The following is a 16207-nucleotide window of genomic DNA, read 5'->3' on the forward strand; positions in this document are numbered from 1 at the left end:
TATCTCCAGTTAGATCATGTCATGAAAATCTCAAAATGTCATTGTCCCTACAAAGACATAGGGATTATTAGTAATATGTTAGGATCTTAATTATTTTGCAAAGATAAAATCTATCAAGAGTTGGTAGAAAACTCCATGAATATTGAGACTGTGCTAAGAAATTTGTTTGATTTACTAGTATATGCATAACAATCATAGCCATTCAGCCTCAAATTATCACTGAGCATTCATGTTAAAGGGGGCTTCCCTGGTGGCTGAGTGGTAAAGAATGTGCCTGCCAATGCAGGAGACATGGGTTTGATCCCTGGGTTGGGGAGATCCCCTGTAGGGGGGCATGGTAACCCACTCCAGTATTCTTGCCTGGAGAATCCTATGGGCAGAGGAACCTGGTAGACTGCGGTCCATGGGGTGGCAAAGAGACGTGACTGAGTGCTAACTGAGCATATGTGTTAAAGGGCTCTTAATAAGATCACATACTCTGCTACCTGTGCATTCCGACAAGGATCTCAAGTTTAGTGAAGTTCCATGACTCGCTTGAGATTACACAGCCTGTGACTTAGCAAAATTGGACCTAGAAACAGCTCTTAACTTTTATGCACTAAGAAAAGACCACAGTCCAAGACATTCTCAACTTTACACAATGGGAAACTGGAATAAAGAGCAGTTGCTGGACTGAAAAGCAACCACCAGAACTTTGAATTAAATATCGAAGCCTGTTCCTAAACATTTCCTAAACGTATCTGCTTACTGCTCCAGACTGGGCTTTTCTAAGTATTATCTTTTGTCTTAGGATTTTCCAGTTCAATACTTTCTGCTTTCTAATAAGAGCTGAGATACATAGTTAGTACTTTCATCTGTGTGTTTATTTTGCTGCTGTCTGTGGGCCCCTCTGAATATATACTGAGCACCACTGTTCTAACTGTAGGTTGTGGGTCCCCATTTCTGAAGCAGTTCCAGTTGAAGCAGATTGAGCAAACATAAAGAAACTGGCCTGTTCTGTGGCAGTATTTCAAAGAATAATTCCTGCTTAAGAAATTCTGACCCAAGACTTCACTCCTTACTTTGCAGAGCTCAGAAGAAAACCACTTCTATGTCCTTGACCACTGGATCATCATCTCCAAAGACAAGAGTGACCACAGCTGTGATCCAGCCTCTGTCAGTCCCTGTTGAGCAGGTGAGCCCTATCCACAGTCCGAGAGGAGTCAGACTCTTTAGCATAAAGACCCCAGTTAGGCCTCCCCTGAAATATCTCCTCAGTGGACACACAACTGGGAGGAAAGAAAATGATAAGTTAAGTTCTTCCTTTTAATGCACTAAAAATAATTTTTAATCTGAGACACACCACTGATGAATCAACATCTGCATTTCCTTTGAGAATTCCTTTTTCTCACAGCTAATACTCTGATAAAGTGGTATCTGTGTTGGCTGTTACTGCTTGATTCTCCCTCACATATGTGCCATCTTCCACGTAGCCAAATTCGTTAGCTCATTTAAAAGAAAGCAGAAAAGGAGAAAAGTCCCCCTTATCCACAAAGTCCACCTGATAGAGCTCAGAAGTCCACCTGTCCTCTGCGAGCTTAACAGATAATATGGGAATATTCAGATTCCTTCACGTCACTGTGCATTTTCATCCTGCTTTCGTTTCATTGTGAAACTGCTTTATCCAAGAACAGCAGTATCCACAACTGGGTCATTGTAGTGAATTCACTTTGCAAACACAGGAAACCTGAAGCTTTTTTTAAGTAAAAAATTAGAATCTAGATGTCTCTAAATGAGATGTGATACTTTGCCTTGGTGCTGTGGTGGGCATCTGTAAACCCAAGCCTCTTGCAACATGAGCACATTCTTGAGTCATAAGTGTGCCCTCCTGCCACTGAGCGCCCATGGGTGTTTTAGAAATGACAGGGCTCCCCTGGTGGCTCAGTGGTAACGAATCCGCCTGCAGTGCAGGGAGACCCGGGTTCGATCTCTGTGTTGGAGAAGATCCCCTGGAGAAGGGAATGGCAACCCACTCCAGTATTCTTGCCTGGAGAATTCCATGGACAGAGGAGCCTGGTGGGCTACAGTCCATGGGGTCACAGAGTCTGACACACTGGGGGACTGAGCACGCACACAGAGATGTAATAAGAAGAGTAGATTTGGAAGGGAATAGTGTAGCTGAAATCAAGGGAGAAGAGACCCTTTCAAAGAAGAAATGCCGTGAAAATCTCAAATATTGACAACAGGTCAGTAACTCAAGAACTAAACAGGGTTGTTTGGATTTGGCTGTCCATAGCTCATCGCTGGTGATGTTTGGCAGAGGAGCTCTAGTGCAGATTCGGTCTAAAGGTAGGTCAGCTCACCCACCTTCAGGAGTTTGAAGGGGAAGGAGTAGAGATGGAGCGTGTACACCCTGCAAGTTTCCACAGGGAAAGAGAGGAGGGGAAGTGGGGTGTGGGCTCATTCTCACAGGTGTTTCAAAGATGGAAGTGGATTGATTATTTTAATGGAATGGATGGTAATGTTAGTTGTACTGAATTCTTATTGTTGTTGTAACAAATTCCAACCAATTTATTGGATTAAAGCACACAAATTTGTTCTCTTTCAATTCTGAAAATCAGAAGTCTAAAGTCAAGGTGTTAGCAGGGCTGTGCTACATCAGGGGGTTGAGGGGGGATCTGTTTCCTTGTCTTTTCCAGCTTGTAGAGGTTCCTCAATACCTGTTATGTGCCCACTCCCATCTCTAAGCCAGTAGCATGGCACTTCTCTCCTCTCTAACTACCTGCCTGAGACCATATTGGGCCTCTTGGATAATCCAGGATAATCTCCCATCTCAAAGTCCTTAAATGAATGAATGACATATGCAAGTTCTTTTGGCCACCTAAGGTAATATTCACAGGTCCTGCAGATTAGGGCATGGACTTCATTCATTGGGGGCCATTTATTTGTCTACTACAGTCCACTCTCTGCCCAGAAAAACTCACATCTATTTCACATGAAAAATATAGTCACCGCATCCCAAAGTCCCCTAAAGCCTCAACCCATGATGGTATCACCTCAAGTCCAAACTTTCATCTAAATCTTATCAACTCAGGACATCCAAATATCATCAGCTAAATTATTTAAATCAGGTATGGGTGAGGCTGCTGCATATGAACCATTCTCAGCCAACACTCCTTTCCGTTCAAGTAGCATGGAGCTAGAATGCAGGTTATCTGTGCCCAAGATGGAACATTGTGACAGGGGCAGGGTACCAGTTATGAACATCCCTGTTCAGAAAAAAAGAAAATGAAAGGAAAAAAAGGAGTTACTGGTCGGTCCCCAAAAAATTAAAATTTCTAGCAAACAATCCTCCGTGGCTCTGGGCTCTGCCTTCTGGCCTTGAGGTTCTGACCTTGGAGTCATCCTTCCTTTTTCTTGAAAGGTATCGCACATCCTGAGGCTGGGCTGTGGCTTTTATCTCAGCAAAACTTTCTCTCTGCTCTTCTGCTCATCCCGAGGCTGTCTTTTTACCCTTCGTTGTGGAGGCTGCTTATCCAGTCTAGGGAATTATTGTATTAGTTGTAGATTTGTTGTGTCCTTGGGAAGAAGTGAATTCAGGCTCTTCCTGGGCGACCATCTTGAACCCTCCCTCCATCAGTCTTTGCTGTCCTTACGGGACAGATTACAAGGAAGCACTGATTCTTCAGCTGTCAGGCTCAAAACCTTCAAGGAAGCTACCTTTGAGCTCTGTGTCATTTGTCATATTTATGATTCAAATTTTTTGTGTAATTGTTTGATTAGTGTCCCTCTTAGCCATCAGATTGTTTATTCCATGAAGTTTGTTACCAGTAGTGTTTTTGCTCATTCTCCTTGTTGTTGTAAGTATAAGTGCATTTTTGATTTTTCTTTTTTTTTTCCAAGAGTACTATTTACATAAAATATAGTCAATGTAGAGGTGACAAAATAAAAGATATTAGCCGTATTTAATACATATTCTATTCTAAGGTCCAAGTAGCAACCACAATGGGGTAATTTTCAATCTTTGACATTTATAATTTATAAAACCACAACATTGTGCGATAGTCAGATTCAACAGTATTAAAAATAATTGGATTGCCCTCTCTTCTTTCCCTAACAATAAGTAAACTACGTGTTTATTTGGAAAGTATTGATGGTTCACAATAATCCTTTTTTTTAAAGTTAGCAGATCATGTAGTATTTTTCAGGAAAATGACAAAATTAATGTTGAGTGAAATAGCCAAAGTTAGGTAAGTACTTTGAAACAAAAAACAACGTGCTGTGAAATCTTCTGCTCTGTGTATCCGTGTATCTATAAAGTGATAAACACATAAATGATCATTCAGTATACTTACTCAGAGCAATTTGGTGACGGTGGGAAAACATTATTTTCCCTATGGCTGTCAACAGGTGTCATTACCAAATGGTTTCCAAAATGAATCAGATTTCTGATGTTTTGCATGCAGCTATATTACATATATTTGTATCCAGAATAACGGCCTTAGAATCGGATTTTAAGTTTAGATCCTGGCTCTGCACTGGGTATATTACTTTGTCCCACTGAGCCCAGTTTTTCTTGTTATGAAATAGTAATTGCCCTGTGTCTTTATGTAGGATAGTCGTAATGCTGAAATGAGGTTAATTTTGAAAGTCATAGCAGACTGTCTGCTATAAGTACTCAACAAAGAGGACTTCCCTGGTAGTCAGTGGTTGAGAATCCACCTTCCAATGCTGGAGACCCTGGTTCGATCCCCAGTCGAATATTCATTGGAAGGACTGATGCTGAAGCTCCAATACTCTGATTACCTGATGGGAGGAAGTGACTCATTGAAAAAAACCTTGATGCTGGGAAAGATTGAAGGCAGGAAGAGAAGGGGACAACAGAGGATGAGATGATCAGATGCCATCACCGACTTGATGGACATGAGTTTGAGCAAGCTCAGGGAGCTGGTGATGAACAGTGAAGCTGGAACGCTGCAGTGCACGGGGTTGCAAAGAGTCGGACATGACTGAGCAACTGAACTGAACTGACTCAACGAAGAGTAGCTGTTGTTGATAACTACAGCAACAATGATGCTGATAATCAAAATAATAATAACAACAATGTCCTTGTAGAAAATGTAGTCATAAATCTGTAATGTTTATTTTAACGGTTGATTTTTATTTTATATATTCCAGTTTCCTAAATGATTTTGTTGAATCTAACTTTTTTTGTGATGGATGGAGACTCCTTGCTTGTCACATGCCTACGTGAGAAGTCATTCAACAGGGGCAGTAGCTTCTTCTACCTGGTAGAATGCTATCTCGCAGATTTTATGAGAAATGAAGGACAGCTTGCATAGTTCTCCTCAGATAGTCTCAGCGCACTAGCCAGGACCGGAAATAGCATGCTGGAGAGGAGTGGTGAGAGGGGTAGCCTTTCTCTGCAGCTTCTCAGTGAGGAAGCTTGAGTTTCTTGTACATGCTAAGTTGCTTCAGTCATGTCCAACTCTTCGAGATCCTGTGGCCTGTGGCCTGCCATGATCCTCTGTCTGTGGGATTCTCACTGTTAAGTATAATGTTTGCTCTAGGTTTTTTGTACATGGTCTTTATCTAGTTGAGGAAGTTTCCCCTCTATTCCTAATTTATTGTGCTTTTCAAGAGATGGGTGAAGTTCATCAGGTAATCAAATTTATTGATGTACAGTTGTTCATAGTGTTCTGTGATTATCCTATTATGTCCATAGGGTTGTCATGAATGTTCCCTCTTCGTTTTTGATATTAGTAATTTTTGTCCTCTCTCTCTCTCCCTTAGTTAGCCTGGCTTAGCGGCTTATCAATTTCTTTGAACTTCTCAAAGTACCAGGTCTTGGTTTTCTTGTTTTTGTCTGCTAATATCCTGTTTTCAACCTCATCGATTTCTGCTGCAATTCTTATTATTTATTTATTTTCTGTTGTTAATTTTGGACTAATTTTGCTCTTCTCTTTCTGTCATGGCAGCCCAAGCACAGGCTGGAAAAGAATTTCCAGACACAGCATTGCAGAAGGGAGGGAGTTTATTAAGAGCAAAGAGCAGAGATAAGAGGGGCACTGAGAGCTCAGAGGAACGACCTCTTGACAGACCAGGGAGAGGTAAAAGTGTCTGTGGTTTAGTAGCCAGTTTTGATAGCCTCAAGGCAAATAAAATTCATGCTGTGAAGTTGGCATTAGGTGATTGGTTAGGGCACTGTAGGGTGAGCACTGAGGTGGGCCTTTTACCTAGTTTGGAGTCAGGAAGCTTGCTGGTGATGATCAGGGGCCTTTTGTCAACAGTGACACAGAGGCTCAGTCAATTCCAGAGGTGACCTTGACACTGGGCTTGCACCTGTGGCCTAGTTTTCTAAAGTAGCAGCTTGGATTACTGATTTTAGATCTTTCTTTTCTAATGTATGCATTTAATACTATAGATTTCCTTCTAAGAATTGTTTTCACTGCCTTTCACAAATTTTGATGTTATATTTGAACTTTCATTTAGTTCAAAATATTCTAAAATTTCTCATGAGATATCTTCTTTGGTCCATGTGATACTTAGAAAAGTGTTAAGCTCCAGTTATTTTGGATTTTCCAGTTGTATTTCTGTTATTGATTTCTAGTTTAAATCCATTTTCATCTGTGAGAAATATTGTATGATTCTAGACTAATGTCTTCTTAATTCTTTGAAAATAAAAATTAAAATCTCTTAACTTACTGTCAAACTACTTTACTTAGAAAGTATATCATTATAGTGAGTGGAGATTTGCAGAAAATATATAACCCATTATCTCAGTACTCAAAGAAAACCATTCTTCAGTTTTCAACATTTTATTATAAAAATTTGCAAACATGAAAAGTTGAAAGGTGTGCCACAAGTATCCATCGCCCCACCATCTAATTCTATGATTACTTTTATTATATTTGCTTTACATATGTCCATAAATTTTCTCTGCCTCTAGTCATTTATTAAAAAGACGATGGAGAGGGACACATTTGAAAGGAAGTTTCAAATGTTCAGTTCAGTCACTCAGTTGTGTCTGACTCTGTGACCCCATGGACTACAGCATGCCAGGCTTCCCTGTCCATCACCAACTCCTGGAACTTGCTCAGACTCATATCCATAGAGTTGGTGATGCCATCAAACCATCTCATCCTCTGTCATCCTCTTCTCCTGCCTTCAAACTTTCCCAGCATCAGGGTCTTTATCAATGAGTCAGTTCTTCCCATCAGGTGGCCAAAATATTCCAGTTTTAGCTTCAGCATCAGTCCTTCCAATGAATGTTCAGGATAGATTTCCTTCAGGGTTGACTGGTTTGATCTCCTTGAAGTGCAAGCGACTCTCAACAGTCTTCTCCAACACCACAGTTCAAAAGCATCAGTTCTTAGGTGCTCAGCTTTCTTTATGGTCCAACTCTCACATTCATACATGACTACTGGAAAAACGATAGCTTTGACTAGACAGACCTTTGTTGGCAAATTAATGTCTCTGCTTTTTAATATGCTGTCTAGGTTGGTCATAGCTTTTCTTCCAAGGAGTAGGCATCTTTTAATTTCATGGCTGCAGTCACTATTAGCAGTGATTTTGGAGCCAAAGAAAAGAAAGTCTGTCACTGTTTCCATTGTTTCTCCATTTATTTGCCATGAAATGATGGGACCGGATGCCAGGATCTTAGTTTTCTGAATGTTGAGTTTTAAGCCAACTTTTTCACTCTCTTCTTTCACTTTCATCAAGAGGCTCTTTAGATCCTCTTCGCTTTCTGCCATAAGGGTGGTGTCGTCTGCATATCTGAAGTTATTAATTTTTCTCCCATCAATCTTGATTCCAGCTTGAGCTTCATCCAGCCAGCATTTAGCATGATGTACTCTACATATGAGTTAAATCAGTAGGGTGACGATATACAGCCTTGATGTACTCTTTTCCCAATTTGAAAGCAGTCCTATGTCCAATTATAACTGTTGCTTCTTGACCTGCATACAGATTTCTAAGGAGGCAGGTCAGGTGGCCTGGTATTTCCATCTCTTTAAGAATTTTCCACAGTTTGTGGTGATCCACACAGTCAAAGGCTTTGATGGAGTCAATAAAGCAGAAATAGGTGTTTTTCTGGAAGTCTCTTGCTTTTGCGATGATCCAATGGATGTTGGCAATTTGATCTCTGGTTCCTCTGCCTTGTCTAAATCCAGCTTGAACATCTGAAAGTTCACAGTTCATGTACTATTGAAACCTGGCTTGGAGAATTTTGAGCATTACTTTGCTAGTGTGTGAGATGAGTGCAATTGTGCAGTAGTTTGAACATTCTTTGGCATTGCCTTTTTTGGGGATTAGAATGAAAACTGACCTTTTCCAATCCTGTGGCCACTGCTGAGTTTTCCAAATTTCCTGGCATGTTGAGTGCAGCACTGTCACAACATCATCTTTTAGGATTTGAAATAGCTCAGCTGGAATTCCATCACCTCCACTAGCTTTATTCATAGTGATGCTTCCTAAGGCCCACTTGACTTTCCATTCCAGGATGTCTGGCTCTAGGTGAGTGATCACACCATCATAATTATCTGGGTCATGAAGATCTTTTTTGTGCAGTTTTTCCTGTGTATTCTTGCTACCTCTTCTTAATATCTTCTGCTTCTGTTAGGTCCATACCATTTCTATCCTTTATTGTGCCCATCTTTACATGAAATGTTCCCTTGGCATCTCTAGTTTTCTTGAAGAGATCTCTAGTCTTTCTCATTATGTTGTTTTCCTTTATTTCTTTGCATTGATCACTGAGGAAGGCTTTCTTAACTCTCCTTGCTATTCTTTGGAACTCTGCATTCAAATGAGTATATCTTTCCTTTTCTCCTTTGCCTTTAGCTTCTCTTCTTTTCTCAGCTATTTGTAAGGTCTTGTCAGACAACCATTTTGCCTTTTTGCATTTCTTTTTCTTGGGGATGATCTTGATTGCTGTCTCCTGTACAATTTCACGAAACTCTATCCATGGTTCTTCAGGCACTCTATCAGATCTAATCCCTTCAATCTATTCGTGACTTCCACTGTAAAATCGTAAGGGATTTGATTTAGGTCGTACTTGAATGGTCTAGTGGTTTTGCCTACTTTCTTCAATTGAAGTCTGAATTTGGCAAGAAGGAGTTCATGATCTTCGCCACAGTCAGCTGCCTGTCTTGTTTTTGCTGACTGTATAGAGTTTCTCCATCTTTGGCTGAAAAGAATATAATCAATCTGATTTTGGTGTTGACCATCTGGTGATGTCCATGTGTAGAGTCTTCTCTTGTGTTGTTGGAGGAGGGTGTTTGCTATGACCAGTGTGTTCTCTTGGCAAAACTCTTATTAGCCTTTGCCCTGCTTCATTCTGTACTCCAAGGGCAAATTTGCCTGTTACTCCAGGTATCTCTTGGCTTCCTACTTTTGCATTCCAGTCCCCTATGATGAAAAGGGCATCTTTTTTGGTGTTAGTTCTAGAAGGTCTCGTAGGTCTTCATAGAACTGTTCAATTTCAGCTTCTTCTGCATTACTGGTTGGAGCATAGACTTGGATTACTGTGATAGTGAATGGTTTGCCTTGAAAATGAACAGAGATCATTCTGTTGTTTTTGAAATTGCACCCAAGTACTGCATTTCAGACTCTCTTGTTGACTATGAGGGCTAGTGCATTTCTTCTACTGCTATATCACAGTAGTAGATATAATGGTCATCTGAATTAAATTCACCCATTCCAGTCCATTTTAGTTCACTGATTCCTAAAATGTCAGTGTTCACTCTTGCCCTCTCCTGTTTGACCACTTCTAATTTACCTTGATTCATGGGCTTAACATACCATGTTCCTATGCAATATTGTTCTTTACAGCATCAGATTTTACTTCCACCACCCGTCACATCCACAGCTGGGTGTTGTTTTTGCTTTGGCTCTGTCTCTTCATTCTTTCTGGAGTTATTTCTCCACTGATCTCCAGTAGCATATTGGGCACCTACCGACCTGGAGAGTTCATCTTTCAGTGTCGTATCTTTTTGCCTTTCATGCTGTTCATGGTGTTCCCAAGGCAAAAGTACTGAAGTGGTTTGTCATTCCCTTCTCCAGTGGCCCATGTTTTGTCAGAACTTTCCACCATGACCCGTCCGTCTTGGGTGGCCTTACATGGCATATCTGATAGTTTCATTGAGCTAGAGAAGGCTGTGGTCCATGTGATCATTTTGATTAGTTTTCTATGATTGTGGTTTTCATTCTCTCTGCCCTCTGAGGGACAGGGATAAGAGGCTTATGGAAGCTTCCTGATGGGAGAGAGTGACTCTGGGGGAAACTGGGTTTTGTTGGGATGGGTAGGGCCATGCTCAGTAAATCTTTAATTTTCTGCTGATGGACGGGGCTGTGTTGCCTCCCTCTTGTTTGACCTGGACCAAACTATGGTGGGGTTAATGAAGATAATGGCGACGTCCTTCAAAAGGTCTCATGCACGCACTTCTGCACTCAGTGCCGCGGACCGTGCAGCAGGCCACTGCTGACCCACCCCTCTGCCGGAGACCCCTGGACACTCACAGGCAGGTCCGGCTCGGTCTCCTGTGGGCACACTGCTCCTGTCTCCTGGGCCCTGGTGGGTGCTAGGTTTTGTTTATGCCCTCCGAGTGTCTGTTTCCCCATCCTGTGTAAGTTCTGTAATCACATCCCACTGGCCTCCAAAGTCAAATTCTCTGGGAGTTCTCAGTCCCTTTGCCAGACCCCGAGGTTGGGAAATCTGTTGTGGGTCCTAGAACTTTCTTAACAGTGCAAGAATTTCTTTGGTATAATTGTTCTGCAGTTTGTGGGTCGTCTACTCCGCAGCTCTGTGGTGGGGTTAATGGCAACCTCCTCCAAGAAGGCTTATGCTACAGGCTGTGTGACCCAGGTTGCTACACCCAGAGCCCCTACCCCAGTGGCAGGCCATTGCTTTCCCTTAATTCCAGAGGAGACACTCAAACACTAAAAGGCAGGTCTGGCGCTCTCTCTGTGGGGTCTCTGCGTCCTGGTGAACACAAGGTTTTGTTAGAGCTGTCCCAGCATCTCTGGCGGGTATGGGGTTTGATTCTAAACACTATTTCGCCCCTGCTACCATCTTGCTGGGGCTTCTCCTTAGCCCTTGGATGTGAGGTATCTTTTTTTGGTGGGCTCCAACACTCTCCTATTGATGGTTGTTCAACAGCGAGTTGTAATTTTGGAGTTCTTGCAGGAGAAGAGGAGTGCCCGTCCTTCTACTCTGCCTTCTTGTATCATACTTTTAAACATTTCACCATGTAGGTCTTTAACTAGAGTTCAGTATTTCTAGGAGATTTATTTTTTGAGGTAAGATTTACATGAAATGAGATGCTCAAATCTTAGCTATACTATTTTGATGAGTTTTGACAGATGCACACTTGCATAGCCCAAACTCTTACCAAGCAGAGAAACATGACCATCACAGCAGCATGTTCTCTGTTTTTTCTTTTTTAAATTTCCAGCAATACCAATAGACTGTTGATTCTCTTCTTTTTTGTCAGGCAGCATGCAGCAGCTTTGTTCCTTGACTAGGGACTGAACCCATGCCTCTTGCATTGGAAGCATGAAGTCTTAAACACTGGACCACCAGGGAAGTCCCAACATTTTCTTTTAATCCCCTGCTCAGTCTCTCCTCACTCGTCCCCAGAAACAACCACCATTTAGATCTGTTAGTTTTGCCTGTTCTTTTAGAACTTTTAATAGGTGGATCTTTACAGCATGAGCTCATTGTGTAAAGCTTCCTTCACCCAGTGTAATGTCTCTGAGTCTCGTTCATTTTGTCACGTGCATCGGCACTGTGTTCCTTTAATCAGTGCCGAGTGGTAGTGTACAATACACGTGTACCACAGTTTCTCATCCATTCTGCTGTTGAAGGACACTTGAGCTCTTTCTCTACTTTCCCTGGTACCAGTAGAGCTACTGTGCCTAATTGCATTCAAGAATTGAGGCATGTATTTTCATTTTCCTTGTTCATGTATCTGTGTTTATAATTACCATGTCACAAAGTGGATGTATATTTAGTTTTATTAAAAAAAAAAAGCACTGTCAAATCTTTTCCCAGAGGCTGTACCACTCTGCACTCCATCCAACAGTGAGTGAGAGTTCTGGTGTTCTTCATACTTGTAAATGCTTGTATTTTCAGTCTAGTCATTCTAGTGGATGTGTAGTGTAGTGTTATGTCATTGTGGTTTTAATTTTATCATCAGAATTTACCTACATGCTTTTTTCCAAGTGCTGGTTGTCCATCCATATATGTTGTGAAGTGTCTGCTCAAATCTTTTAACTATTTTCAATTGGATTCTTTATATTTTTATTATTGAGTTGTAGAAGTTCTTAATATATTCTGGCTACAATTCCTAGTCACAGGCAAACCTGAAAGATACTGTGGGTTCATTTCCAGATCACTGCAATAAAGTGAATATCATAATGAATAAGTACAAGAATGTCTTGGTTTCTCAGTGCACAGAAGTTATGCTTGCGCTATACTATACTACAGTCTGTTAAGTGTGTAATAGAATAGCATTATGCCTAGGAAAGCAATGCTCATTGCTGTTGTTCAGTTGCTCAGTTATGTTCAACTCTTTGCTACCTGATGGACCGCGGGCTTCCCTTGTGGCTCAGCTGGTGAAGAATCCGCCTGCAATGCGGGAGACCTGGGTTTGATCCCTGGGTTGGGAAGATCCCCTGGAGAAGGGAAAGGCTACCCACTCTAGTATTCTGACCTGGAGAATTCCATGGACTGTATAGAGTCGGACACGACTAAGCGACTTTCACTTCACTTCACTTCACCCCATGGACTGCAGCAGGCCAGGCTTCCTTCTCTTTCACCATCACCCAGAGCTTTCTCAAACTCATGTCCATTGAGTTGGTGATGCCATCCAACCATCTCATCCTCTGTTGTCCCCTTCTCCTTCTGCCTGCAGTCTTTCCCAGCATCAGAGTTTTTTCTAATGAGTCAGCTCTTAGCATCAGGTGGCCAAAGTATTGGAGCTTCAGCTTCAGCATCAGTCCTTCCAGTGAATATTCAGGATTGATTTCATTTAGGATGGACTGGTTGGATCTCCTTGCAGTCCAAGGGACTCTCAAAAGTCTTCTCCAACACCACAGTTCAAAAGCATCAATTCTTCGGTGCTCAGCCTTCTTTATGGTCCAACTCTCACATCCGTACATGACTATTGGAAAAACCATAGCTTTGACTAGATGGACCTTTGTTGGCAAAGTAATGTCTCTGTTTTTTAACATGCTGTCTAGGTTTGTAATAGCTTTTCTTCCAAGGAGCAAGCGTCCTTTAATTTCATGGCTGCAGTCACAATGTGCAGTGATTTTGGAGCCCAAGAAAAGAAAGTCTGTCACTGTTTCCATTGTTTCCCTATCTATTTGCCATGAAGTGATGGGACTGGATGCCATGATCTTAGTTTTCTGAATGTTGAGTTTTAAGCCAACTTTTTCACTCTCCTCTTTCACTTTCATCAAGAGGCTCTTTAGTTCCTCTTTGCTTTCTGCCATAAGGATTGTGTCATTTGCATATCTGAGGTTATTGGTATTTCTCCTAGCAATCTTGATTCCAGCCTGTGCTTCATCCAGCCTGGCATGTTGCATGACGTGCTCTGCGTATAAGTTAAGTAAACATTGTTCATACCTTAATTATAAATACTTTGTTGATTAAAATGCTAACCACCATCTGGGCCTTCAGTGAGTCATAATCTTTTTGCTGGTGGAGGAGTGTGGCCTCGGTGGCTGCTGACTGATCAGGGTGGTAGTTACTGAAGGGTGGGGTGGCTGTGGAAATTTCTTGAAATAAGACAACACTGAAGTTTGTAGCATTGAATTGACTCTTCCTTTCATGAACAATTTCTCTGTAGCTTGAGAAGCCATGTGATCTAACTCACAGGAGAACTTCTTTCAAAGTTGGAGTCTGTCCTCTAAAACCCTGCCTCTGCTTTATCACCTAAGTTTAAGACATGTTCTAAATCCTTTGCTTCCTTTTCAACAGTCTTCACAGCATCTCCACCAGGAATAGATTCCATCTCAAGAAGCCATTCTCTTTGCTTATCCATAAGAAGCAACTCCTCTGTTAGAGTTTTATGATCATATTGCAGCAAATAATCACATCCTCAGCTCCACTTCTCATTTTAGTTCTCTTGCTGTTTCTTTCATTTTTTTTTACATTTTTTGGGGGGGGGGGTTATTTTTCTTTATTTTAAAAAATTAATGTATTTATTTTAATTGGAGGCTAATTACTTTAGAATATTTTTGTGGTTTTCCGCCATAGATCAACATGAATCAGCCACGGGTGCACATGTGTCCCCCCCTCTTGCTATTTCCACCACATCTGCTGTTACTTCTTCCACTGAAGGGCTGAACCTGTCAAAGTGACCCATGAGGGTTGGAATCACCTTCTCCATTAACTCCTGTTAATGTTGATATCGGGACCACTTCCTCTGAGTCACAAGTGTTCTTAATGGCATCTAGAACAGTGAAGCCTTTCCAGAAAGCTTACAGACTACTTTTCCCAGGTCCATCAGAAGAATCACTATCTGTGGCAGCTGTAGCCCTACAGAATGTATTTCTTAAAAAAAAAAAAAAAAGATGTGAAAGTAGAAATGACTCCTTGATCCATGGGCTGAAGAATGGGTATTGTGTTAGCAGACATGAAAACAGCCTTAGTCTTGTACTTTTCCATCAGGTGGAGAAATCAGTACTGACATGTTTATTAAGGCCACAGTCTTTTATGGGTGCAGTAAACAACGGTTTACTAAACATGGTTCCACTAAACAATTACAACATCAAAGATCTTTGTTTATAGATCACCATAATAAATTGAATAATAATGAAAGTTTGAAATATTGTGAGAATTACCAAAATGTGACACAGAGATATAGAATGAGCAAATTTTGCTGGAAAAAATGGTACTGATATAATTGCTCAATGTAAGGTTGCCAAAACATTCAATTTTGTAAAATGTGCAATATCTATGAAACACAATAAAGTAAAATGCAATAAAACAAGCAATCCTTTATGTTATGGCAATATGTTCTCCCAGTCTGTGGCTTGGCACTTAATTTTCTTAACGCTCTCTTCAGATGACCAGACAGCTTTTTCTGATGAAATCTAATTCATCATACTTTAATAGTTGTTGTTCCTGTACCACTTAAAAAAAAAAAGCCTCTTAATCATATAGTCTCCTATATTTAGTTCTAGGAGTATATAGTTTCAACTTTTGAACTTGAGTCTATGATATATTTTGAATTAAGTTTTGTGTGTGTGTGGTTTGAGTTAGAGTTTGAGGTCCAGTTATTCCAGTATCAACTGTTAAGAAGATTTCTTTTTCCTTCAGTGGATTACTTTGTTGTTGTTGTTTTGGTAAAAAATCAAATGACTGTATATGTCAGTTTACTTCTGGGCTGTCTACTCTGTTTCAAAAATGGACTTAACTTTGTTGCCAGTATCACAATGTCCTAATCAGTATAACTTTATAGTAAGTCTTGAAATCAACTTTGTTCTGTGCCGTACTTAGTTGATCAGTTGTGTCCGACTCTTTGTGACCCCGTGGACTGTAGCCTGCCAGCTCCTCTGTCTATGGGATTTCCCAGACAAGAATATTGGAGAGGGTTGCCATGCCCAGGGAAGATTGTTTGTTCTTTGTTCGGCTTTGACTATTCTAGGTGCTATGCACCTCCACGTAAATTTTACAGTCAGCTTCTGAATTTCTGTTTTTTTAAAAAAGCTTGATGGAATTATACTCATTATAGCTGCAGAGTCTTTTAGTGAATGAACATGGTATGTATCTCCGTTTATTTAGATCCTCTCTAGTTTCTGTCACCAGTTGTTTGTAGTTTTAAGTGTGGAGGTCTTGCGCATCTTTTATTAAATATATTTATAGATATTTCATTTTAAAAAATTATCCACTGAACTTTTAATTTCTTCATCTTTTGCTGCTAGTGTATAGAAATATAATCGATTTTTGCATATTGACCTATTATCCTACAATCTTGCTAAACTAACTCATTAATTTTAGTCATTCATTTGTACATTTCTTAAGCTTTTCTACATGTCTTTAGTGAATAAATATGATCTTATTTCTTCTTCAATTTTATGTGTTTTCCCTTGTATTATTAAATTGGCTGATTCCTTCTGTAAGGGTTGAAGTAGAGTGAATAAGCATCTTCACTCTCTTCTTGATCTTAAAGGGAAAGTGTTATTTCACCATTTGATATTGTGTTATCTGTAGTTATTTTGT

The 16207-nt window shown here is 40.6% G+C and overlaps 2 protein-coding genes across 13 annotated transcripts in view; both read left to right on the forward strand.

Moving 5' to 3' along the window:
• The window catches only part of LOC145504954 (olfactory receptor 4A47-like), a 132348-nt gene that overhangs the window by 36565 nt on the left and 79576 nt on the right, over positions 1-16207 (forward strand). Inside the window, exon 4 of the mRNA XM_081486460.1 lies at positions 1069-1174. The gene's annotated coding sequence lies outside the window, so the exon portion shown is untranslated. The remainder of the gene's footprint in view (positions 1-1068; positions 1175-16207) is intronic.
• LOC145504955 (olfactory receptor 4A47-like) overlaps positions 1-16207 on the forward strand; it is a 98203-nt gene that overhangs the window by 36565 nt on the left and 45431 nt on the right. For all 12 annotated transcript variants that reach the window (XM_081486552.1, XM_081486533.1, XM_081486512.1 and 9 more), the window contains one exon: positions 1069-1174. The gene's annotated coding sequence lies outside the window, so the exon portion shown is untranslated. The remainder of the gene's footprint in view (positions 1-1068; positions 1175-16207) is intronic.

This window comes from Giraffa tippelskirchi, chromosome 1, assembly GCF_054371585.1.
Source record: "Giraffa tippelskirchi isolate mGirTip1 chromosome 1, T2T-mGirTip1v1.2.pri, whole genome shotgun sequence".
Lineage (NCBI taxonomy): Eukaryota > Metazoa > Chordata > Mammalia > Artiodactyla > Giraffidae > Giraffa > Giraffa tippelskirchi.